We start from the raw sequence: 14,820 nt of genomic DNA on the forward strand, positions 1-14,820 counted from the left end.
GCTGTGTTCCAAGAAATGTGCAAGACGTTGGGCTTTCGAAAAACACGGACAACTGCATTGCATCTTCAGTCCGATGGTATGGTGGAACGTTTCAATAGAACATTGGCGGATCATTTAAGGAAAGTAGTAGACAAGTACCATAAGGACTGGAATACACGCATATCATTATTCTCGATGGCCTACCGATCGGCAGTACATGAGACAACGGGCCAAACATTTTGGCAATGAACTTCGACTGCCAGCTGATTTGAAGTATGGGATAGATGCCGATGTGGAGAGGAATGTCAAGAAATCCACTGGTGTTTTGGAAGAAGAGCTGAGAGAGATACACGATCTGGTAAGGCAACGAGCAAAGATTATGAGTGACAAGATGAAAGCGAGGTACGATAAAGCAATTAATTCGGAAGGGTTTCAGGATGGAGTTTTGGTGCTGCTTTACAACCCACAACGAAAAAAAGGTTTTTCCCCGAAATTGCAGTGTAATTGATAAGGCCCATACAAAGTTTTAAAACGGATCAACGATGTAGTGTACCGCATACAAACCATTGGCAAACCACGAACCAAAATGAAAGTGGTTCATTTGGAGAGGCTAGCAGCGTTAAGATCGAGAGATTTGTCTGATCGGGACGATCAGACTTAAGTGGATGGTGTAGGGTTCTTATTATTATACTCAGTTGAGCAGAGCTCACAGAGTATATTAACTTTGATTGCATAAAGGTTGGTTGTACAGGTATAAAGGAATCGAGATAGATGTAGACTTCCATATATCAAAATCATCAGTATCGAAAAAAAAATCGATTGAGCCATGTCCTTCCGTCCGTCCGTCTATCCGTTAACACGATAACTTGAGTAAATTTTGAGGTATCTTAATGAAACTTGGTATGTAGGTTCCTGGGCACTCATCTCAGATCGCTATTTAAAATGAACGATATCGGACAATAACCACGCCCCCTTTTTCGAAAATTTCTAAAAATCGAAAAAGTGCGATAATTCATTACCAAATACACATTAAGCGATGAAACTTGGTAGGTTTGACGGGGTTGCTTATGACGCAGAATAGAAAACTTGTAAAATTTTGGACAATGGGCGTGGCACCGCCCACTTTTAAATGAAGGTAATTTAGAAGTTTTGCAAGCTGTAATTTGGCAGTCGTTGAAGATATCATAATGAAGTTTGGCAGGAACGTTACTCTTATTACTTTATGTCTGCTTAATAAAAATTTGCAAAATCGGAGAACGACCACGCCCACTTTTTAAAAACATTTTTTTTTAATTCAAATTTTAAAAGAAAAGTTAATATCTTTACAGCATATAAGTAAATTATGCCAAAATTCAACTCCAGTAATGATATGGTGCAACAAAATACAAAAATAAAAGAAAATTTCAAAATGGGCATGGCTCCGCCCTTTTTCATTTAATTTGTCTAGGATGCTTTTAATGCCATAAGTCGAATAAAAATTAACCAATCATTGTGAAATTTGGTAGAGGCTTAGCTCCTAGGACGATAACTGTTTTCTGTGAAAAAGGGTGAAATCGGTTGAAGTCACGCCCAGTTTTTATACACAGTGGACCGTCTGTCCTTCCGCTCGGCCTTTAACACGATAACTTGAGCAAAAATCGATATATCTTTACTAAACTCAGTTCACGTACTTATCTGAACCCACTTTGTATTGGTGTAAAAAATGGCGGAAATCCGACTATGACCACGTCCACTTTTTCGATATCGAAAATTACGAAAAATTTAAAAAATGCCATAATTATATACCAAATACGAAAAAAGGAACGAAACATGGTAATTGTATTGGTCTATTGACGCAAAATATAACGTTAGAAAAAACTTGGTAAAATTGGTGTGACACCTACCATATTAAGTAGAATAAAATGAAAAAGTTTTGCAGGGCGAAATCAAAAGCCCTTGGAATCTTGGAAGGAATACTGTACGTGGTATTACATATATAAATAAATTAGCGGTACCCGACAGATGATGTTCTGTATCACACTGGTCCACATTTTGGTAGATATCTCGAAAACGCCTTCACATATACAACTAAGGGCCACTCCCTTTTAAAACCCTCATTAATACCTTTAATTTGATACCCATATCGTACAAACGCATTCTAGAGTCACCCCTGGTCCACGTTTATGGCGATATCTCTAAAAGGCGTCCACATATAGAACTAAGGCCCACTCCTTTTTAAAATACTCATTAACACCTTTCATTTGATACCCATATCGTACGAAAAAATTCTAGAGTCACCCCTGGCCCACCTTTATGGCGATATTTCGAAAAGGCGTCCACCTATAGAACTAAGGTCCACGCCCTTTTAAAATATTCATTAACACCTTTCATTTGATACCCATATCGTACAAACAAATTCTTGAGTCACTCCTGGTCCACCTTTATGGCGATATTTCGAAAAGGCGTCCACTTATAGAACTAAGGTCCACATCCTTTTAAGATACTCATTAACACCTTTAATTTGATACCCATATCGTACAAACAAATTCTAGAGTCACCCCTGGCCACGTTTATGGCGATATCTCGAAAAGGCGTCCACACATAGTACTAAGGCCCACTCCTTTTTAAAATACTCATTAACACCTTTCATTTGATACCCATATCGTACAAACAAATTTTGGAGTCGCCCCTGGTCCACCTTTATGGCGATATTTCGAAAAGGCGTCCACCTATAGAACTAAGGCCCACGCCCTTTTAAAATACTCATTAACACCTTTCATTTGATACCCATATTGTACAAACGCATTCTAGAGTCACCCCTGGTCCACTTTTATAACGATATTCCGAAAAGGCGTCCACCTATAGAACTAAGGCCCACTCCCTTTTAAAACACTTATTAACACCTTTCGTGTGATACCCATATTGTACAAATGCATTCTACAGTCAACCCTGTTCCACTTTTATAACGATATTCCGAAAAGGCGTCCACCTATAGAACTAAGGCCCACTCCTTTTTAAAATACTCATTAACATCTTTCATTTGATACCCATAACGTACAAACAAATTCTAGAGTCGCCCCTGGTCCACCTTTATGGCGATATTTCGAAAAGGCGTCCACCTATAGAACTAAGGCCCACGTTCTTTTAAGATACTCATTAACACCTTTCATTTGATACCCATATCGTACAAACAAATTCTAGAGTCGCCCCTGGTCCACCTTTATGGCGATATTTCGAAAAGGCGTCCACCTATAGAACTAAGGCCCACGTCCTTTTAAGATACTCATTAACACCTTTCATTTGATACCCATATCGTACAAACAAATTCTAGAGTCACCCCTCGTCCACGTTTATGGCGATATCTCGAAAAGGCATCCACCTATAGAACTAAGGCCTACGCCGTTTTAAAATACTCATTAACACCTTTCACTTGATACCCATATTGTACAAACGCATTCTAGAGTCACCCCTGGTCCACTTTTATAACGATATTCCGAAAAGGCGTCCACCTATAGAACTAAGGCCCACTCCCTTTTAAAACACTTATTAGCTCCTTTCGTTTGATACCCATATCGTACAAACAAATTCTAGAGTCACCCCTGGTCCATCTTTGTGGCGATAACTCGAAAAGGCGTCCACCTATAGAACTTAGGCCCACTCCCTTTTAAAATTACCATTAACACATTTCATTTGATACCCATATCGTACAAACAAATTCTAGAGTCAGGCCTGGTCCACCTTTATGGCGATATCCCTAAATGGCGTCCATCTATAGAACTATGGCCCACTTCCTCTTAAAATACTCTTTAATACCTTCCATTTGATACACATGTCTTACAAACACATTCCAGGGTTACCCTAGGTCCTTTTTACAACATGGTGATTTTCCCTTATTTTGTCTCCACAGCTCTCAACTGAGTATGTAATGTTCGGTTACACCCGAACTTAGCCTTCCTTACTTGTTTTTATTTAACTTTGTATTTTAGTTACTTTGAACTTTGTAATTTTCAAATGTATTATCAATATTTTGATTTTTCAATTTTCAAAAATTTTCATTATTGTGAAAAATAAAAAATAAAATAGACGCATACATTTAGGCGTTTTAAAAAATATAATCTAAAGTTTTGTTAAAAAATAATACATGGTTTCAATTACTACATTGGGGACCTCTGCCTATTTTAAAAAATTGTGTGTGATCATACAAATATTTAAAAACGATTTCAAATATATAAATTATACGGGATTCCTAAACGCAACTGTAGTTATTATGGAACATTCTTAAATTAAAATTTTGCAAAGGAGACGATTTTTCTTGTTCATTGCAGCAACTTGGAGTGGTGGAATTATCAAAAACCTTTTTATTTTGAGGTCATATTTGACCAAGATAATTCAGATGGCTGTTCAATTCGATAAAAATCGCAATATAGTGCACACCGCCACAATTAATACAATTTGTATTAAAAAAAAAACTAAATAAACAATATAACTCAATGAAAAGTATATATATACTCAATTTAAGTTGTATCATAATTGACATTTGCTTCTAACACCTGCTATGCATTTTTTGATTTGGAACCTATGAGTTCTTTGAGCAAAAGTCATTTAGGCTTTTGTGCGAATGAAACGTTCTATTAAAATATTTAACTTAATTAAATCACATAAAATTAACGAAAGTTATTAAAAAAGAGGTCTACGTTTGTCAAATGCAAATGCTTCAAAAGAGTGAAACCAGCATCAATCAATCTGTCAGAGGCTCAATAATTTTGTAACGTAGCAAATGCTACGCCACAATATCTATTTCCTATTTGGCGCCCACCCCTAACATCATATTTTCCATTTACTGCCCACCCCTAGTAGTGTATGTACCGACATACATATATACATACATACCGGCCCAACAACCATCGCGCAAGCACAAAGCAAGCCAGCGATGGTGAACGCACAATGCTTGGGAATTTTCATTCGTGGCGCGCTGTGCGCCACAATGCGAGCATAATTCCCAACGTGTTCATAGTTACCTATGAATAAAATGATTGGCCGGAATACACCAGGCACACTTCGCCGTAGGTAAGTGAAGTGCGTGTCGGCCGCCACTGGCAGTCGACAAGGGTGCCCTTCGGGTTAGGAGGGTGCGCTACAAGGTCGGTTCCACCGATGGTACGCCCCCCTGCTTATCGACACCCCGCAGGTTTACCCACACTTCCGGTGAGTAAGACGGGATTTACACCCCTTATTACTCATCGGAAAGGTAATGCACGAGCAGCCTTCTCGGGTAGGAAGGAAACCCGTCCCAACGCCAGTGGCGGGGCGGATTTCCCCACTACCCTGGCAGACTGCCCGAGCCAATATAAATACATTGTAGGGCTCCCTTTGGGTCGACGGGGGGGTAAAGTTACAAGGTCGGTTCTGCCGATGGTACTTCCCCCCAGGCCTATTGGGCAGCCTTACCCATATTCCAGGGACTCCCTTTGGGTCGAGGGGGGTAAAGTTACAAGGTCGGTTCTGCCGATGGTATTTCCCCCCCCCCCCCCCCCCCCCCCGCGGCCTATTGGGCAACCCTAATATTTTGTTATCATCTCCTCTGAGTAAGACGGGACTCACCCCCCCTATTACTCAGAGGAAGGGTAATGCACGGATACATGGCTCAGGTAAGAGAGGAACACTTCCCAACGCCTGCCGCGGGACAAACTCCCCTACTACCCTAGCTGAATACCCGAGCCAATATATTGTAATTAGTTAACCTCATACTAATACAGACACTTCGCCGTAGGTACATCACCACGATCCCGATGCTCGGACATCCCATCCCGAAGTCTAGCCACCCCACCGTCGTCAAAGCTATTTGGTGAGAGCAACCGTCACTCAGTACTCTCTCTTCGGGCGTGATCCTAACTACCGCCGTCATTACTACCGCCGTTAGCACCCCTTAGCGAGAGCCACCGTCGTCTTCACCATCTCAGTCACCGCTAAGCTTAGCACTCTATCTCCCTCTCTCTGTGGAGAGCCGTCGTCCTTGTATTACACTATATTGTCAGCGACACTACCTAGTTAACATCTCTCTCTCACCCCTGGATTCAAGGTTGTGGATATTTTAGCCCGAGAGCCGCATGTGGGTGTGTGTTCGAAATCAAAACACTAATTCACTGTGTATTTATTTAGGTAGGGGAAGTGGGACCTCCATCCGACTCTGGATTGACTTGAGCATACCTCAGCCTTTGACCAAACCCACCTCATACTTTCTAAAGACATTGCATAATTTTATCAATCAATTTTAAAGCCATTGCACAATACGTTGTCCAATGTCATCAATCAATTTTAAAGCCATTGCACAATATTAAAACCTTTCGAAAAACACGGACAACTGCATTGCATCCTCAGTCCGGATGGTATGGTGGAACGTTTCAATAGAACATTGGCGGAGCATTTAAGGAAAGTAGTAGGCAAGTACCATAAGGACTGGGATACATGCATATCATTATTCTTGATGGCCTACCGATCGGCAGTACATGAGACAACGGGCCAAGCTCCCGCAAAGGAAATTTTTGGCAATGAACTTCGACTGCCAGCTGATTTGAAGTATGGAATAGATGACGATGCGGAGAGGAATGTCAAGAAATCCACTGGTGTCTTGGAAGAAGAGCTGAGAGAGATACACGATCTGTTAAGGTAACGAGCAATATTATGAGTGACAAGATGAAAGCGAGGTACGATAAAGCAATTAATTCGGAAGGGTTTCAGGAAGGAGTTTGGTGCTGCTTTACAACCCGGCAACGAAAAAAAGGTGTGTCCCCGAAATTGCAGTGTAACTGGGAACGCCCATACAAAGTTGTAAAACAGATCAACGATGTAGTGTACCGCATACAAACATTGGCAAACCACGAACCAAAATGAAAGTGGTGCATTTGGAGAGGCTAGCAGCGTTAAAGATCGAGAGATTTGTCTGATCGGGACGATCAGACTTAAGTGGATGGTGTAGGGTTCTTATTATTTTTATTTAACTTTGTATTTTAGGTACTTTGAACTTTGTAATTTTCAAATGTATTATCAATATTTTAATTTTCAATATTGATTTTTCAATTTTCAAAAATTTTCATTATTGTGAAAAATAAAAAATAAAATAGACGCATACATTTAGGCGTTTTAAAAAATATAATTTTAAATTTTTTTTAAAAAATAATACGTGGTTTCAATTACTACATTGGCGATCTCTGCCTATTTTAAAAAATTGTGTGTGTGATCATACAAATATTTAAAAACGATTTCAAATATATAAATTATATGGGATTCCTAAACGCAACTGTAGTTATTATGGAACATTTTTAATTAAAATTTTGCAAAGGAGACGATTTTTCTTGTTCATTGCAGTAACTTGGTGTGGTGGAATTATCAAAAACGTTTTTATTTTGAGGTCATATTTGACCAAGACAATTCAGACGGCTGTTCAATTCTATAAAAATCGCAATATAGTGCACACCGCCACAATTAATACAATTTGTATAAAAAAAAACTAAATAAACAATATAACTCAATGAAAAGTATATATATACTAAATTTAATTTGTATCATAATTGACATTTGCTTCTAACACCTGCTATGCATTTAAGCTATGAGTTCTTTGAGAAAAAGTCATTTATGCGTTTGTGCGAATGAAACGTTCTATTAAAATATTTCACTTAATTAAATCACATAAAATTAACGAAAGTTATTAAAAAAGAGGTCCACATTTGTCAAATGCTTCAAATAGTGAAACCAGCATTAATCAATCTGTCAGAGGCTCAATCCTTTCTAAAGCCATTGCATAATTTTATCAATGAATTTTAAAGCCATTGCACAATACATTGTCCAATTTCACCAATCAATTTTAAAGCCATTGCACAATATTGAAACCCTCGTCAAATTTCATCAATAAATTTTAAAGCAATTACACAATTTAAAAGGGAACAACATTTTGGAAGAAGAATTTTGAGGTTGGTTTGTTCTAAGTTAAATATATATATGTGTTATAAAATATAAATATTTTTAATATTGATATTTAATATTTTACTAAATTTGTAAACTCCTTCTTCAATTTAGTTAAAATGTTTCATTCTCCACGACAAAATACACACACTTCTACACTCACACAAAATTAAAATGATTCGTTTTTTGATTTACAGAATAATTCTTCTCAAGAGGAATTCGTAAATCCATATGCAAATCAAAATAATTCTGAAATTTGTGCTACATCTGTCAAACTTCCACAATTTTGGACTAGTTGTCCAGAAGCGTGATTTATACACGCTGAAACACAATTTAGCACCAAAAATATAACGCAAGAGAATACCAAATACGAACACATTATAACAGCACTTCCACAAGACGTAATAGTAACAATTTTAGATTTTATCCAAAACCCTCCCCTCACTAACAAGTTTAGTGAACTCAAAAAAGTTTTAATAGAAAGACATTCTCTTAGTGAAAATTCAAAGCTTGACAAAATCTTAAATGTTTCTGAAATGGGTGATCGCAAGCTCTCTGAATTTTATCGGTCATTAATTTTGTTAGCCGGTTCAAATTTTAGTGAAAATATTTTAAAGAGAATTTGGTTGAGAAAACTTGCCAAAAATTTAAATGCAATTTTGGCTAGCTCAAGTTCTAATAATATTAATCAATTAGTAAAATTAGCGGATGACATTTTTGAAGTTATGAATAAAAAAGAAGTTTTCTCAGTAAATACAATATCAGATACAAAAGCTCAAACTTCAGTTATTGAAAATCTAGTTAAAACCACTTCTTTAGCGTATGAAAGTTTTCAGAAACTTTCTTTGGAGTTAGCAGAAATTAAAACAGAAGTGTATAGGAATAAATCTAGGTCGCGTTCTAATTCTAGGAATAATTTTAGAAATTCTTTTAGGCATCGTTCTAACTCGCGTAATAATCCAAATTGGTTGTGTAGATTTCACTACAAATTTGGAAATAATGCTAGAAGTTGTGAACAACCTTGTTCTTATAACAAAAACAAGTAAGGAAGGCTAAGTTCGGGTGTAACCGAACATTACATACTCAGTTGAGAGCTGTGGAGACAAAGTAAGGGAAAATCACCATGTTGTAAAAAGAACCTAGGGTAACCTGGAATGTGTTTGTATGACATGTGTATCAAATGGAAGGTATTAAAGAGTATTTTAAGAGGAAGTGGGCCATAGTTCTATAGATGGACGCCATTTAGGGATATCGCCATAAAGGTGGACCAGGCCTGACTCTAGAATTTGTTTGTACGATATGGGTATCAAATGAAATGTGTTAATGATAATTTTAAAAGGGAGTGGGCGTAAGTTCTATAGGTGGACGCCTTTTCGAGATATCGCCATAAAGGTGGACCAAGGGTGACTCTAGAATTTATTTTGTACGATATGGGTATCAAATGAAAGGTAGTAATGACTATTTTAAAAGGGAATGGGCCTTAGTTCTATAGATGAACGCCGTTTCGAGATATCGCCATAAAGATGGACCAGGGGTGACTCTAGAATTTGTTTGTAAGAAATGGGTATCAAACGAAAGGTGTTAATAAATGTTTTAAAAGGGAGTGAGCCTTAGTTCTATAGGTGGACGCCTTTTCGGAATATCGTTATAAAAGTGGACCAGGGGTGACTCTAGAATGCGTTTGTACAATATGGGTATCAAGTGAAAGGTGTTAATGAGTATTTTAAAAGGGCGTGGGTCTTAGTTCTATAGGTGGATGCCTTTTCGAGATATCGCCATAAATGTGGACCAGGGGTGACTCTAGAATTTGTTTGTACGATATGGGTATCAAATGAAAGGTGTTAATGAGTATTTTAAAAGGGCGTAGGCCTTAGTTCTATAGGTGGACGCCTTTTCGAAATATCGCATCGTTCTAACTCGCGTAATAATCCAAATTGGTTGTGTAGATTTCACTACAAATTTGGAAATAATGCTAGAAGTTGTGAACAACCTTGTTCTTATAACAAAAACAAGTAAGGAAGGCTAAGTTCGGGTGTAACCGAACATTACATACTCAGTTGAGAGCTGTGGAGACAAAGTAAGGGAAAATCACCATGTTGTAAAAAGAACCTAGGGTACCCTGGAATGTGTTTGTATGACATGTGTATCAAATGGAAGGTATTAAAGAGTATTTTAAGAGGAAGTAGGCCATTGTTCTATAGATGGACGCCATTTAGGGATATCGCCATAAAGGTGGACCAGGCCTGACTCTAGAATTTGTTTGTACGATATGGGTATCAAATGAAATGTGTTAATGATAATTTTAAAAGGGAGTGGGCGTAAGTTCTATAGGTGGACGCCTTTTCGAGATATCGCCATAAAGGTAGACCAGGGGTGACTCTAGAATTTATTTTGTACGATATGGGTATCAAATGAAAGGTGGTAATGACTATTTTAAAAGGGAATGGGCCTTAGTTCTATAGATGGACGCCGTTTCGAGATGTCGCCATAAAGATGGACCAGGGGTGACTCTAGAATTTGTTTGTACGATATGGGTATCAAACGAAAGGTGTTAATAAATGTTTTAAAAGGGAGTGAGCCTTAGTTCTATAGGTGGACGCCTTTTCGGAATATCGTTATAAAAGTGGACCAGGGGTGACTCTAGAATGCGTTTGTACAATATGGGTATCAAGTGAAAGGTGTTAGTGAGTATTTTAAAAGGGCGTGGGTCTTAGTTCTATAGGTGGATACCTTTTCGAGATATCGCCATAAACGTGGACCAGGGGTGACTCTAGAATTTGTTTGTACGATATGGGTATCAAATGAAAGGTGTTAATGAGCATCTTAAAAGGACGTAGGCCTTAGTTCTATAGGTGGACGCCTTTTCGAAATATCGCCATAAAGGTGGACCAGGGGCGACTCTAGAATTTGTTTGTACGATATGGGTATCAAATGAAAGGTGTTAATGAGTATCTTAAAAGGACGTGGGCCTTAGTTCTATAGGTGGACGCCTTTTCGAAATATTGCCATAACGGTGGACCAGGCGCGACTCTAGAATTTGTTTGTACGATATGGGTATCAAATGAAAGGTGTTAATGAGTATTTTAAAAAGGAGTGGGCCTTAGTTCTATAGGTGGACGCCTTTTCGAAATATCGCCATAAAGGTGGACCAGGGGTGACTCTAGAATTTGTTTGTACTATATGGGTATCAAAGGAAAGGTGTTAATGAGTATTTTAAAAGAGAGTGGGCTTTAGTTCTATAGGTGGACGCCTTTTCGGAATATCGTTATAAAAGTGGACCAGGGTTGACTGTAAAATGCGTTTGTACAATATGGGTATCAAACGAAAGGTGTTAATAAGTGTTTTAAAAGGGAGTGGGCCTTAGTTCTATAGGTGGACGCCTTTTCGGAATATCGTTATAAAAGTGGACCAGGGGTGACTCTAGAATGCGTTTGTACAATATGGGTATCAAATGAAAGGTGTTAACGAGTATTTTAAAAGGGCGTGGGCCTTAGTTCTATAGGTGGACGCCTTTTCGAAATATCGCCATAAAGGTGGACCAGGGGCGCTTCTAGAATTTGTTTGTACGATATGGGTATCAAATGAAAGGTGTTAATGAGTATTTTAAAAAGGAGTGGGCCTTAGTTCTATGTGTGGACGCCTTTTCGAGATATCGCCATAAACGTGGACCAGGGGTGACTCTAGAATTTGTTTGTACGATATGGGTATCAAATGAAAGGTGTTAATGAGAATTTTAAAAGGGCGTGGACCTTAGTTCTATAGGTGGACGCCTTTTCGAAATATCGCCATAAAGGTGGGCCAGGGGTGACTCTAGAATTTTTTCGTACGATATGGGTATCAAATGAAAGGTGTTAATGAATATTTTAAAAAGGAGTGGGCCTTAGTTCTGTATGTGGACGCCTTTTCGAGATATCGCCATAAACGTGGACCAGGGGTGACTCTAGAATGCGTTTGTACGATATGGGTATCAAATTAAAGGTATTAATGAGGGTTTTAAAAGGGAGTGGACCTTAGTTGTATATGTGAAGGCGTTTTCGAGATATTTACGAAAATGTGGACCAGTGTGATCCAGAACATCATCTGTCGGGTACCGCTAATTTATTTATATATGTAATACCACGTACAGTATTCCTTCCAAGATTCCAAGGGCTTTTGATTTCGCCCTGCAAAACTTTTTCATTTTATTCTACTTAATATGGTAGGTGTCACACCCATTTTACCAAGTTTTTTCTAAAGTTATATTTTGCGTCAATAGACCAATACAATTACCATGTTTCGTTCCTTTTTTCGTATTTGGTATATAATTATGGCATTTTTTTTAATTTTTCGTAATTTTCGATATCGAAAAAGTGGCCGTGTTCATAGTCGGATTTCGGCCATTTTTTACACCAATACAAAGTGGGTTCAGATAAGTACGTGAACTGAGTTTAGTAAAGATATATCGATTTTTGCTCAAGTTATCGTGTTAAAGGCCGAGCGGAAGGACAGACGGTCGACTGTGTAAAAAAACTGGGCCTGGCTTCAACCGATTTCGCCCTTTTTCACAGAAAACAGTTATCGTCCTAGGAGCTAAGCCTCTACCAAATTTCACAATGATTGGTTAATTTTTGTTCGACTTATGGCATTAAAAGCATCCTAGACAAATTAAATGAAAAAGGGCGGATCCAAGCCCATTTTGAAATTTTCTTTTATTTTTGTATTTTGTTGCACCATATCATTACTGGAGTTGAATTTCGGCATAATTTACTTATATGCTGTAAAGATATTAACTTTTCTTTTAAAATTTGAATTAAAAAAAATTTTTTTTTTAAATTGAGCGTGGTCGTTCTCCGATTTTGCTAATTTTTATTAAGCATACATAAAGTAATACGGGTAACGTTCCTGCCAAACTTCATCATGATATCTTCAACGACTGCCAAATTACAGCTTGCAAAACTTCTAAATTACCTTCATTTAAAAGTGGGCGGTGTCACGCCCATTGTCCAAAATTTTACTAATTTTCTATTCATCGTCATAAGTTCAACTCATGTACCAAGTTTCATCGCTTTATCCATCTGTGGTAATGAATTATCGCACTTTTTCGATTTTTCTAAATTTTCGATATCGAAAAAGTGGGCGTGGTTATTGTCCGATATCGTTCATTTTAAATAGCGATCTGAGATGAGTGCCAAGGAACCTACATACCAAATTTCATCAAGATACCTCAAAATTTACTCAAGTTATCGTGTTAACGGACAGACGGACGGACGGACGGACGGACGGACGGACATGGCTCAATCGAATTTTTTTTCGATACTGATTATTTTGATATATGGAAGTCTATATATATCTCGATTCCTTTATACCTGTATAACCAGCCATTATGCAATCAAAGTTAATATACTCTGTGAGCTCTGCTCAACTGGGTATAATAATAAGAGCCCTACATTACTCCCCCTTCAAGAAAATTTATCATTAAACAAATTGAATGTAACTCTCTTTTTATGTAAATTCTTGGTGTTGTTTAAAACCCTCATTAATGCCTTTAATTTGATACCCATATCGTACTAGAGTCACCCCTGGTCCACCTTTATGACGATATTTCGAAAAGGCGTCCACCTATAGAACTAAGGTCCACGCCCTTTTAAAATACTCATTAACACCTTTCTTTTGATACCCATATCGTACAAACAAATTCTAGAGTCACCCCTGGTCCACCTTTATGGCGATATTTCGAAAAGGCGTCCACCTATAGAACTAAGGTCCACGCCCTTTTAAGATACTCATTTACACCTTTCATTTGATACCCATATCGTACAAACAAATTCTAGAGTCACCCCTGGTCCACGTTTATGGCGATATCTCGAAAAGGCGTCCACACATAGAACTAAGGCCCACTCCTTTTTAAAATACTCATTAACACCTTTCATTTGATACCCATATCGTACAAACAAATTCTAGAGTCACCCCTGGTCCACCTTTATGGCGATATTTCGAAAAGGCGTCCACCTATAGAACTAAGGCCCATGCCCTTTTAAAATACTCATTAACACCTTTCATTTGATACCCATATTGTACAAATGCATTCTAGAGTCACCTCTGGTCCACCTTTATGGCGATATTTCGAAAAGGCGTCCACCTATAGAACTAAGGCCCACCCCTTTTTAAAATACTCATTAACACTTTTCATTTGGGGGGCTAAGATACTTGGCTTGGATATCATAAGTGGTTTCAGGCTCTGGATCAGGGACTGATATCAGTCTTAGACCGGCCATAATGACGAATGTCACGCGTGATTAGTTATCACGTCCTGCACTAGGTGCCCCTGCTTCTACTGATAATGGCGGATCTAGAGAGGACAACTCAATAAAACCCGCACCCCTTGAGTCATTGTGCCGAGCTCAGGGGAGGGAGAGTCAAGATCGGTACACAACGGTGACGAACTGGACTGTTTTAGGACTTTGATTTCACATTACATTTTGACTTGATGACATTGGGCTGGTAGGTGCGGTATTCTGCCACTTTAGTAGGTCGGGGTGAAACCCTACCAAAATGGCTGGTAGGCTAATGCTGCACCTGCCCACGTCCCGCTAAAACCGTGGTGGGCCTCAAGGTACGTTCCGGCTCCGTCGCCGTTAACTTGGTGGTGTAGGTGCGGTTGAAGATTTTCACGCTTCGCGTCCGTTCTGGCTCTGAACGCATTACTCATAAGGTAATGCGTCAACCCTCGCGTGGCCTCCCTGCGTAGCATAGATAACCACGAGATCGTTAAAGGGCTCCGGATAGCGGCCTTGAGAAGGGACTTTTTTAGAATGGACAATACTAATACGAATCCGCCAAGGATGGGGTGCGGAAGAAGAGCGCTTTTGATGGAAATCCGTCAAATCAATCTTCAGCACTCTAAGGCGGCTTCCGCAAATTTGT

This window comes from Eurosta solidaginis, chromosome X, assembly GCF_040869045.1.
Source record: "Eurosta solidaginis isolate ZX-2024a chromosome X, ASM4086904v1, whole genome shotgun sequence".
Taxonomy (NCBI): Eukaryota; Metazoa; Arthropoda; class Insecta; order Diptera; family Tephritidae; genus Eurosta; species Eurosta solidaginis.